Source organism: Bombina bombina, chromosome 5, assembly GCF_027579735.1.
Source record: "Bombina bombina isolate aBomBom1 chromosome 5, aBomBom1.pri, whole genome shotgun sequence".
Lineage (NCBI taxonomy): Eukaryota > Metazoa > Chordata > Amphibia > Anura > Bombinatoridae > Bombina > Bombina bombina.
Genome location: NC_069503.1, coordinates 1,122,091,282 through 1,122,103,672, shown reverse-complemented (window position 1 = coordinate 1,122,103,672; position 12,391 = coordinate 1,122,091,282).

Sequence of the window (12,391 nt, the reverse complement as noted above, 5' to 3'; positions counted from 1 at the left end):
GGCCTCCTTATATTGCAATGTGTAGTATCTTAAGCCCCAAATTAGAAAGGTTAAGGGGAGTGTAATTATAAACTGGCATCACCTAATTCTAGCGATTCTGCCATCATCATCTCCCTTAAACATATGTACCCACTTCATTTAATACGGCATAGACTCTGTCGGAAGTTTATATAAATATGTACATGATTTAAAACCTATATACACACTTTAGGATATTGTACACCTAAAGAGAATTAGTTTAAAGGAAGCTTGCAAACTCTATCTTATCATTTAACCCAGCTGGAAGTCTAGTCCCCAGCCTATATATCCATTAAATTGATAAAGGTCAGATTAGATTTATCTCCAGTTTTAATAACCAATGGGACAATAGCAGGTCAGCAATGAAAAGAAATTGGCATATCCTCACTTTGGATGATAAAGTCAGGAATGTGATAGGTGATGGAACCCTGATGATGGCCAGAAAAGCCCAACGTTTAAAAGATAAACTGGTAAAAAGCCAGTTTTCTAGAGGACCTTCTAACTCAGATTGGCTGCGTAAGGACAGGTGAATTAAAGGTAGCTTTCCATGTGGGCACTGTGTATACTGTGCACACATGGATAGCACTAAACAATTCTCTGTCTTAGATGATAAGATTTATGATATAAAATTATTTTTTAATTGTAGGTCTGAAGGAGTAATTTATCTTTTGCGGTGCTCGTCTTCTATGTTGGTAAAATGAAAAGGTTGGTGAAGGACCGGGTACAGGAGCACTGTGAGGATATCCTCCATTCTAGAGACACTAATGTTGCTAGGCATTTTTGTGTATCACATAATGGTAATGTGGAGTCCCTGAAATTTATTATAATAGATAAAGGGATAACGAATGGACGAGGTGGCAACAATAATAAAGTTCTATTACAAAAAGAAGCCAAATGGATATATAGGTTGGGAACTAGACTTCCAGCTGGGTTAAATGATAAGATAGAGTTTGCAAGCTTCATTTAAACTAATTCTCTTTAGGTGTACAATATCCTAAAGTGTGTATATAGGTTTTAAATCATGTACATATTTATATAAACTTCCGACAGAGTCTATGCCGTATTAAATGAAGTGGGTAAATATGTTTAAGGGAGATGATGATGGCAGAATCGCTAGGAATTAGGTGATGCCAGTTTATAATTACAATTCCCTTAACCTTTCTAATTTGGGGCTTAAGCTACTACACATTGCAATATAAGGAGTTGGTGCCCTTAAGAGATTGAAATGGATGTGGGAGCAATCACCTGAAGTTAATCAGGTGTTATAAAAGAGGAAATCCAGTTAGGATTCAGTATGCCCTGATGAACCCCTGTGACACATATTCAGTGTGGGGGTGAAACGTGCGTTGGCACTTATGTGTGGAGGACCCTGGAGCAAGTCGACTACCTCCTGGGAAACTTTTTTTTTTTTAAAAAGAATTTTTTATTGAGACAACATATTAAACAACAGTATGCCAATAGATATAAAATTGGAGGTACAATGTAATGTCATTGGATAATACAATTAAATGTCAAATATTGCATACTTTTATATAAAAAAAAGGAAAGAGTGGACAAGAAACATGGAAATAAGGATGAAAGCAAGTCTATACATTAAATGGGTCTCTTTTCTGGAAGTAACGTTTTGTAGATACAGGTTTAGATATTGAGTCTGTGTTTAGAGATGATATTGGTACTCAGCATGATAGAGATATAGAATATTGGGATTTATGTAAGACGGACATAATGGGTTATAGAGGAGAAGAAAGAGGAGAAGAGAAGCAGGGAAAGAGGAGAGAGAGAGATAAAAAAAAAAAAAAAAAAAAGGAGAGGGGGTGAAGGAACGGGAAAGCAGAAGATGATTAATGGGTCTATGGTGTGGTTTAAGGGCTTGAGGACCAGTTGGGGAACCTAGTGAGCCATGGGAGCCAAATTTCATAGAAGGCATTAGTGCTATCAAGTACTCTGAACGAGTATTGTTCCATTTGGCCAATGTAATGTGTAGATGAGATTACTTGAGAGAGAGTTGGCGACCTCTCCTCCCTCCAAGCTCTAGCTAGGGTCAGTTTTGTGGCCATGAGGACATACATCGTGAGTGCTTCTCCAGAGGTGGTAAGGTCAGACATCCGCATGTGTAAAAGGGCAACCTCAGGGGTAAATGGGGGGGTGAGGTCTAATGCCCGAAGGAGTGTAAATACTTTCTTCCATAATGGCTGAATTATTGGGCAAGACCACCATATGTGGAGTGGAGAACCAAGCATCTTGCATCCTCTCCAGCACTCTGGGGATTGGGAGTGATAGATCTTGTGTAGGATGGTTGGTACATGGTGCCAACGGACCAAAATCTTATAATGTAGTTCCCACAGTGTGGCACAATGGAGGATCTTTTTGGTTATTTTAATTCTGGCATGCCAATCCTCTAGAGTAAGAGTGAGACCGATTTCTCTCTCCCAGGCCTGATGCTGTGAGATTTTTTGCAAAGGAGCCGGGTTTATAAGTAAATTGTAGTGAAGAGTCAGGAGATGTCGGAGAGCGTGAGCTCCCCGCCATGCTTTCTCCCATGTGGTTAAAGGGCGTAGAGTTTGTTTAGGGTAACCCCAAGTGCGTAAGCGAGTGCTCAATCGGAATCCCTCAAAGTGTAATTTAGGTGGAAGTTGAAATTTCGCACACATTGCTGGGTGTGAGAGCCATGTGTCTAGCTCATAGAGGTCGGAGACCTGTAGTGCGTGTACCTGTGGCCATAGGTCACGGTGGGAGTCTGGAAGGCAGAAGAGAGCGGCAGAGATTGTCATGGCGGGTGAGGGGTGGGGGGAAATGTCTGGGTGGTGTCTGATTTGATCCCAAAATCGGAGTGTGTGTCTGAAAATAGGATGTAGGCCGTCAACGTCTCGTCTATGGTGGGGGGGGATCCAGATTATGTCGGGGAGGGTTATATTTGAGGGCAATAGTGAGGATTCTAGAGAGTACCAGCAGAGATGTCTCTCAGGATCATTCCAGCGAAGGATATGTGAGAGTCTTGCGGCATTGTAATATGAGATCATATTCGGGAGAGCAAGGCCTCCCTGTAAGATCGGTTTTTCGAGTGTGCGACCTGAAGTCCTAGGTCGACGGTCTCTCCAGACATACGAAGTGATTAGACTTTGAAATCTATTAAGGAGTGGTCTCGGGATGTTGTAAGGAATAGATCTAAAAAGATATGTGACCTTGGGGAGGAAGGACATCTTTATCGCGGCAATGCGGCCTGTCCAAGAGATCTCCCTAAACTCCCATGAATCTAGCAACTTCCTAAATTCCGGAAGTCTATCGGTATAATTCTGTGATATCGTGGTCAGGGGATCTGGGCTGAGGTGGACTCCTAGGATCTTAAGCGAAGAAGATTTCCATTGGAAGTGATAGGTGGACTGTAGTATAGAGAGGGTTTGCGGAGGGATGTTTATGGGAAGGGCCTCAGTTTTAGTTACATTCAATTTATAGAAGCATAGTGAGCCGAATTTCTCGAGGAGAGTAAAGACTGCAGGGAGAGAAGTGTCAGGAGAAGTGAGGAAGAGAGTGATGTCATCTGCATAGAGGGAAATTTTATGGGTATGTGGACCTATTGTTAATCCTAATGTCTGAGGGTCTGATCTGATAGATTGAGCTAAGGGCTCTATAGTGAGGGCAAACAACAGTGGGGATAGGGGACAGCCCTGTCGGGTACCATTTGCAATCGTGAATTTGGGAGATTGGAACCCCACCCCGCGAACAGTAGCCGTGGGGCGGTTATAGAGAGTTTGAACCGCACCTACAAAGGAGGTAGGAAAACCAAAGATGGTCATAGCCTCCCATAGGAACTCCCACCTGACCCTGTCGAACGCTTTTTCTGCGTCTAGTGACAGGGCCAGGAAGGGGATTTGTCGGCAGTCCGCAAGATGTAGAATATCCAGGATTCGTCTAGTTGCATCAACTCCTTCTCTATTCAGGATAAAACCAACTTGATCGTTCGCTATAAGGGAGGGAATAACTTTTGCAACCCTATTGGCAAGGAGTTTGGCATATATTTTGGTGTCAGTGTTAATCAATGAGATTGGTCGATAGCTGCTGCATAGATCAGGGGGTTTACCAGGTTTTAAAATGGTAACTATTGTAGCTTCTAGAAATTCAGCTGCTAGAGGGGTACCTGATAGTACGTCTTGGAAGAACTTACCGAGGATAGGGAGGATCTGAGGTAAGAAGGTCTTGTAAAACCTTGCTGTGAATCCGTCTGGGCCAGGGGCTTTCCCTAATTTTAGGTTGCGTATAATGTTTGAGATTTCTTGTGTGGTGAACGGGGATGTCAGAGGGGAGGAATCCTCGGGAGATAATGAGGGGAGGGCAAGGGATCTAAGGAACTCAGAGATATGTTGGACTGAAGAGGCCGGAGATTCCAGGTTGGACTCTATATTGTAAAGGTCAGAGTAATATTGCCTGAAGGTGTTGCCAATTTCACGAGGGGCAGTAACCTGTGTCCCTAGGAGAGTGCGTATGGACATGATTCTGGCTTGGGCTGTGCAATTTTTAAGTTTGTTGGCTAGAAGCGTGGAGGCTTTGTTAGCAAAATGGTAATAGATCCTTTTATACTTCTCTAACATGGATTGAGTTCAAGAGTTTGGATTTGTTTCATAGTGTCTGAGATTTTGTCATTGAGAGAGGGGGAGTATGTGTGAGATAGGTCTGCTCTAAGTTGGCGAAGCTGGATGTTCAGAGAGGATAAGGAGGACTTGCCTTTTGCCCGAGCCTCCCATTCGAATTGGATGAGGTGGCCTCTCACCACTGCCTTCAGGGCGGCCCACTGGTTTTGTGCTGAGGTCTGATCATTGTCATTAAGGGAGATATAATCTGTGATTATGTTCTGTAGGGAAATCTCCTCCTGGGAAACTTTTAATGTATGAGTCGTTATGGTCCTATTGCTGTAAACAGCTCAGAACAGCAACACCCTGGGATAACAGCGTGAGGCGCTACATTCTGCATGAAACATACTTATGCGATGAGGATCCGCTCGATAGAGAGCACATTTAACTACATAAAAGACGGTACATCTTGGTAATCATTGCTACCTTCGAGGTTTAGCAATTGCACTCTATGGGGCTTATTTATCAAGCTGAGATTGGAGCTTGATGCCCTGTGTTTCTGGCGAACCTGCAGGCTCGCCAGAAACAGCAGTTATGAAGCAGCGGTCACAAAGACCGTTGCTTCATAACCTGTCCGCCTGCTCTGAGCAGACGGACACACATAGCCGGAAATCAACCCGATCAAGTACGATCGGGTTGATTGACACCCCCCTGCTGGCAGCCCATTGGCCGCGAGTCAGCATGGGGCGGTGTTGCACCAGTAGCTCTTGTGAGCAGCAAACATATTTGTTTTTTTTATGTGTTTATGTGTTTATGTGTTTAATTCATGTGGTGCTGCTAAGCACTAACAGGTGATTTACTTGATTGTTTTTTTGGGATATTGAATTAAATAGTTTTTCTAAAGCCTTTTCCGTGTGCTTGTTCATTTTCCCTTGCTTTTTTTAGGACAGTATTATATACATATCTTTCTGGTTGTTTGTTGTAAATAGGTATATAAGGGAAGCACCAAAAAGCAATATCAGCAATATTCTCTACTCTTTCTGTTTTTGTATAATAGTTAATAACTATTTAATAACTATTCTACCTAATTAAAATAAATACAAACTTGCCTGTAAAATAAAAATAAACCCTAAGCTAGCCACAATGTAACTATTAGTTATATTGTAGCTAGCTTAGGGTTTATTTTATAGGTAAGTATTTAGTTTTAAATAGGAATTATTTATTTAATGATAGTAATTTTATTTAGATTTATTTTAATTATATTAAAGCAAGGGGGTTTTAGGGTTAGGGTTAGACTTAGGGTTAGGTTTAGGGGTTAATAACTTTAGCATAGTGGCGGTGGTGACGTTGGGGGTGGCAGATTAGGGGTTAATATTTAACTAGTGTTTACGATGTGGGAGTGCTGCGGTTTAGGGGTTAATATGTTTATTATAGTTGCGGCGATTAATATTTTTATTTTAGTGTTTGCAATGCGGGAGGTAGTTTATGGGTGTTAGTGTACTTTGTAACACGTTAGTTATGAGTTTTATGCTACAGCTTTGTAACGTAAAACTAATAGCTACTGACTTTCAGTTTACAGTACGGATCTTGTAGTTATAGGCTGTTCTGTTCACTTTTTGGCTGGACAGGCAAACTCGTAATAACGGCGCTATGGAAGTCCCATTGAAAAGGACTTTTTGAAAGGTGTGGTAGTTACGTTGCGTTACGGCCAAAAAAGTGTGTGGTACAGCTATACCTGCAAGACTCGTAATAGCAGCGGTAGTGAAAAAGCAGCGTTATGAAGTTTTTTCACTCATAACGCAAAACTCGTAATCTAGCTGTAAGTTCAGAAAGGACCTCAAGACCTGATTCTTTGACTGAACTGCAGCAACCCTAAGTGCCTTGAGATCCTTGCGGGTGAGTAGCCGCGCTTAAAGGGACATAATACTCATATGCTAAATCAGACATACTGATTTGTTGCTTAGAAGTCCTTTGCAATGGGATGTGGCTCCTGAGGAACTTTTGAGGTAAAATATCTTTCTTTTTTACATAGAGATGTTCAGGTGATATTTTCTAGTCAGCTTTTTACAGCTATACTGCATCACTTTCAAGTGTTTCAACATTTGGGTATTATGGCCCTTTAACAAAAAAATAATAGATAGACTAAATAATATTCTGTTTATTTCAGATACCAAGAAAATGAAGCACATTTAATTATAGAAATAAATAGAAAGTTATATAAAATTGTATGTCCTATCTGAAGCATAAAATACAAATTGTTTTGATGTATTTAAATCTTCCATGTTAGTTGAAATTTAAGTGAATTGCAAATTCATGAAATAGTTTGAACCTGACCATTAACTTGCTTGTATCAAACACTTTTATCCATTAGCATCTTGCACACTTGACCTTCTATAGAGAAATATATAACTAGATTTGTGAGAAATTCTTTTTTCCCAGTGCAATCTATGATAATGTATTCTTTTTTCTGTTTTATATTCACATCAAGCTAATATTTATTTTTTCAGTGCTATTTATCTGACCTTCAGCGTATGGAATTTGCCCTTTTCTAATGTTTGCATGTGGTGGTTTTTTTTAACCTTTTTTCTGGAGTTCTGAATAGCTTAATATTGTGCTGCATAATTTTGTTCCAGCTGTGCTACATTCTTGGAATTCACAGAAATTCCTTTTTTTGTTAAAATAATTCTTTTAACTTTGACAGATTATTTTAATGATATCTACCTAAGAAAAAAAGAAAAGAAATGAAAAAGAAGAATATGAAAAATATGAAAAATAATACAGACATAAAATCCCAATTTTTTTAATGACATCACATAATGGGCCAGAATACAAGTGGAGCGCTAAATATCGCTTTGATGAAAGCGATATTTGTGCTCCACTGTATAATACAAGTGCACGATAATGTACACATGTATTACAAGTTTTCAGCGAGGTCGCGTTCGCATTGCTGGGAAGCATTGCGCTCACGAGAGTGCGCTTCCATAGGCTCCTATGGGAGCCTCGTTCTGATGTCGTCAGAGATACATATATACAGTATGTATATGCTGATATACATATATATTTATGTGTTAATATGTGTTTATACATGAATATATATGTATATAAGCATATAATATATATTTACTGGGAACACACAGTTCCCATAGACTGCAAAGTAAAGGCACTTGGGACCCCGGAGGAAAAGGGTTTGTTTGCAAACTTGTGGGTCTCGATAGTACCACGGGGCATTCAGGAGTTCCTATGAGATCATCGGCTTGGCCTCCCCCTAGCTGATAAAAACAAAATTTATGCTTACCTGATAAATTTCTTTCTTTTGCGATGTACCGAGTCCACGGATTCATCCTTACTTGTGGGATATTATCCTTCCAAACAGGAAGTGGCAAAGAGAGCACCACAGCAGAGCTGTCTATATAGCTCCCCCCTTAACTCCACCCCCCCCCCCCGTCATTCGACCGAAGGCCATGGAAGAAAAAGGAGAAACTATAAGGTGCAGAGGTGACTGAAGTTTTTAATAAAAAATACCAGGCCGTTGACTCGGTACATCGCAAAAGAAAGAAATTTATCAGGTAAGCATAAATTTTGTTTTCTTTTGCATGATGTAACGAGTCCACATATTCATCCTTACTTGTGGGATACCAATACCAAAGCTTTAGGACACGGATGAAGGGAGGGACAAGACAGGAACCTAAACGGAAAGCACCACTGCTTGCAAAACCTTTCTACCAAAAATAGCCTCCGAAGAAGCAAAAGTATCAAATTTGTAAAATTTTGAAAAGGTATGGAGCGAAGACCGAGTCGCAGCCTTACAAATCTGTTCAACAGAAGCATAATTTTTAAAAGCGCATGTGGAAGCTACCGCTCTAGTAGAATGAGCTGTAATCCTTTCAGGAGGCTGCTGTCCAGCAGTCTTATAAGTCAAACGGATGATACTTTTCAGCCAAAAGGAAAGAGAAGTCGCCGTAGCCTTTTGACCCCTACACTTTCCAGAATATGTTGACGAAAATCTTTGGTTGCCTGCAAATAAAATTTCAAAGCACGAACCACGTCCAAGTTGTGCAACAGACATTCCTTCTTAGAAGAAGGATTAGGACACAGAGAAGGAACAACAATTTCCTGATTGATATTCCTGTTAGTAACAACCTTAGGTAGGAACCCAGGCTTGGTACGCAAAACCACCTTATTAGCATGGAAAACAAGATAAGGCGAATCACATTGTAATGCAGATAGTTCAGAAACTCTTCGAGTTGAAGAGATAGCAACTAGGAACAAAACTTTCCAAGATAAAAGCTTAATATCTATGGAATACATGGGTTCAAACGGAACCCCCTGAAGAACTTTCAGAACTAAATTTAGACTCCATGGAGGAGCAACAGGTTTAAACACTGGCTTAATTCTAGCTAAAGCCTGACAAAAAGCCTGAACGTCTGGAACATCTGCCAGACGCTTGTGCAACAGAATATACAGAGCAGATATCTGTCCTTTTGGGGAACTAGCTGACAATCCTTTCTCCAATCCCTCTTGGAGAAAAGACAAAATCCTAGGAATCCTGATTTTACTCCAGGAGTAGCCTTTGGATTCGCACCAAAAAATATATTTACTTTCGAGCCTGAATCAAGGTATCTATGACCGACTCAGGAATGAAGAGCTCGACAAGTGGCCAAAATCTTTGATTTCCTGACCTCCGTCAGAAATATTTTCATGTCCACTGAGTCTATCAGAGTCCCTAGAAATTAAACTCTTGTGAGGAGGGGAAAGAGAACTCTTTTTTATGTTCACCTTCCACCCGTGAGATCTTAGAAAAGCCAACACTAAGTCCGTGTGAGACTTGGCTAGTTGAAAAGTCGACGCTTGAATTAGAATGTTGTCTAGATAAGGCGCCACAGATATGCCCCGCAGCCTTAGAACCACCAGAAGGGACCCTAGCACCTTTGTGAAGATTCGTGGCGCTGTGGCCAACCCGAAGGGAAGAGCCACAAACTGATAACGCTTGCCCAGAAAGGTGAACCTGAGGAACTGGTGATGATCTTTGTGGATAGGAATGTGTAGATACGCATCCTTTAAGTCCATGGTGGTCATATATTGACCCTCCTGGATCAATGGTAAGATAGTCCGAATGGTCTCCATCTTGAAAGATGGGACTCTTAGGAATTGGGTTAGGATCTTGAGATCTAGAATTGGTCTGAAAGTTCCCTCTTTCTTGGGAACCACAAACAGATTGGAGTAGAACCCCTGCCCCTGCTCTGCTTTTGGAACTGGGCAGATCACTCCCATGGTAAAAAGGTCTTCTACACAGCGTAAGAATGCCTCTCTTTTTGTCGGGTTTACAGACAATTGAGAAAGATGGAACCTCCCCCTTGGAGGAGAATCCTTGAAATCTAGAAAGTATCCCTGGGTTACAATTTCTACTGCCCAGGAATGCTGAACGTCTCTTGCCCAGGCCTGAGCAAAGAGAGAGAGTCTGACCCCTACTAGATCCGGTCCCGAATCAGGGGCTACCCCTTCATGCTGACTTAGTGGCAGCAGCAGGCTTTTTGGCCGGATTACCTTTGTTCCAAGCCTGGTTAGGTCTCCAGGTTGGCTTGGATTGAGCAAAGTTCCCCTCTTGCTTTGCAGCAGAGGAAGAGGAAGTGGGACCACTCTTGAAGTTTCGAAAGGAACGAAAATTATTTTGTTTGGTCCTATTTGACTTATCTTGAGGGAGGGCATGACCCTTCCCTCCAGTAATGTCTGAAATGATCTCTTTCAGTGCAGGCCCGAATAGGGTCTTACCTTTGAAAGGGATGGACAAAAGCTTAGATTTAGATGACACATAAGCCGACCAGGACTTAAGCCATAACGCTCTACGCGCTAAAATGGCAAAACCTGAATTCTTTGCCGCTAACTTAGCAAGATGAAAAGCGGCGTCTGTAATAAAAGAATTAGCTAACTTAAGAGCCTTAATTCTGTCCAGAATATCATCTAGTGGGGTCTCCATCTGAAGAGCCTCTTCTAAAGCCTCAAACCAAAAGGCAGCTGCAGTGGTTACAGGAACAATGCACGCTATAGGTTGAAGAAGAAAACCTTGATGAACAAAAATTTTCTTTAGGAGACCTTCTAATTTTTTATCCATAGGATCAATGAAAGTACAACTGTCTTCAATAGGTATAGTTGTACACTTAGCCAGAGTAGAAATAGTTCCCTCCACCTTAGGGACCATCTGCCATGAGTCCTTTATGGTGTCAGATATGGGAAACATTTTCTTAAAAACAGGAGGGGGAGTGAATGGAATACCTCGTCTATCCCACTCCTTAGTAACAATGCCCGAAATCCTCTTAGGGACCGGAAAAACATCAGTGTAAACAGGAACCTCTAAATATTTGTCCATTTTACACAATTTCTCTGGAACTACAATAGGGTCACAATCATCCAGAGTCGCTAAAACCTCCCTGAGCAATAAGCGGTGGTGCTCTAGCTTAAATTTAAATGCCGTTATATCTGAATCTGTCTGAGGGAACATCTTTCCTGAATCAGAAATCTCTCCCTCAGATAGCAAATCCCTCATCCCTACCTCAGAACATTGTGAGGGAATATCGGATACGGCTACTAAAGCGTCAGAAGGCTCAGCATTTGATCTTAACCCAGAGATACTGCGCTTCCCTTGCAACCCTGGCAGCTTAGATAAAACCTCTGTGAGGGTAGTATTCATAACTGAAGACATATCTTGCAAGGTGAAAGAATTAGACGCACTAGAAGTACTTGGCGTCGCTTGTGCGGGCGTTACTGGTTGTGACACTTGGGGAGAACTAGATGGCAAAACCTGATTTCCTTCTGTCTGAGAATCATCTAAAGTCAAAATATGCTGTTTGCAATTTATAGACATATCAGTACAATTGGGACACATTCTGAGAGGGGGTTCCACAATGGCTTCTAAACAAATTGAGCAATGAGTTTCCTCAATGTCAGACATGTTTAACAGGCTAGTAATGAGGCAAGCAAGCTTGGAAAACACTTTATTTAATGAAAAAAACACAATTTGCAAAAACGGTACTGTGCCTTTAAGAGAAAAAAAGGCATACACAAACTGCAAAACAGGTTAAAATTGCTTCAAATTTTCCGAAATTTTAACAGTGTACCCACTAAACTTTAGAAGGATTGCACCACAAGTAAATAAGCAATAAACCCCCAAATGAAAAAAACTGATTGATAAATGTCTAAAACCGGTAAAAACCCCTGTTAGCAACTTGCCACAGCTCTCCTGTGGCCCTACCTGCCCTTAGGGAACAATAATATGACGATAAAGCTTTGATTATGGTCCCAGAAGAGTATCAGGACCTATGGAGAAGTTGCTTGCTGCTTGACTGTATAACTAAATGCGCAACTGAGGCGTGAAAATAGGCCCTGCCCATCGCACTCGATGTTGCTGGGGCCTACACAAAATCCAACAAACCTTGTTTGCAAGCCATGTGGGTTATAAAAACCCCAAATAAGCCAAATGAACCCTCAAACAAATGTCCCATCAGAATAAAAACCATTACTCCCAGAACACACAAATGTTTGTCCAATCTCTCATACACACACTAAAGCTATATATTACGGATGGGTGACAACCAGGGGCGGTTCTACACAGGGGCCCACAGGGGCCAGTGCCCCTGTAAAAATGTCCCTGGCCCCCCCTGTGGCCCCCCCTGAGCTGGCCACTGAGCTGACTGAAAAATACCGGACAAGATCAAGGCTATTTATCTGCTTCCCAGTCCCTGAAACGCTGTCTAGTCAAAGTGTGGGGTTAACAAAATGAAGTAAATATATACTGTATATGTATGTGTGTGTGT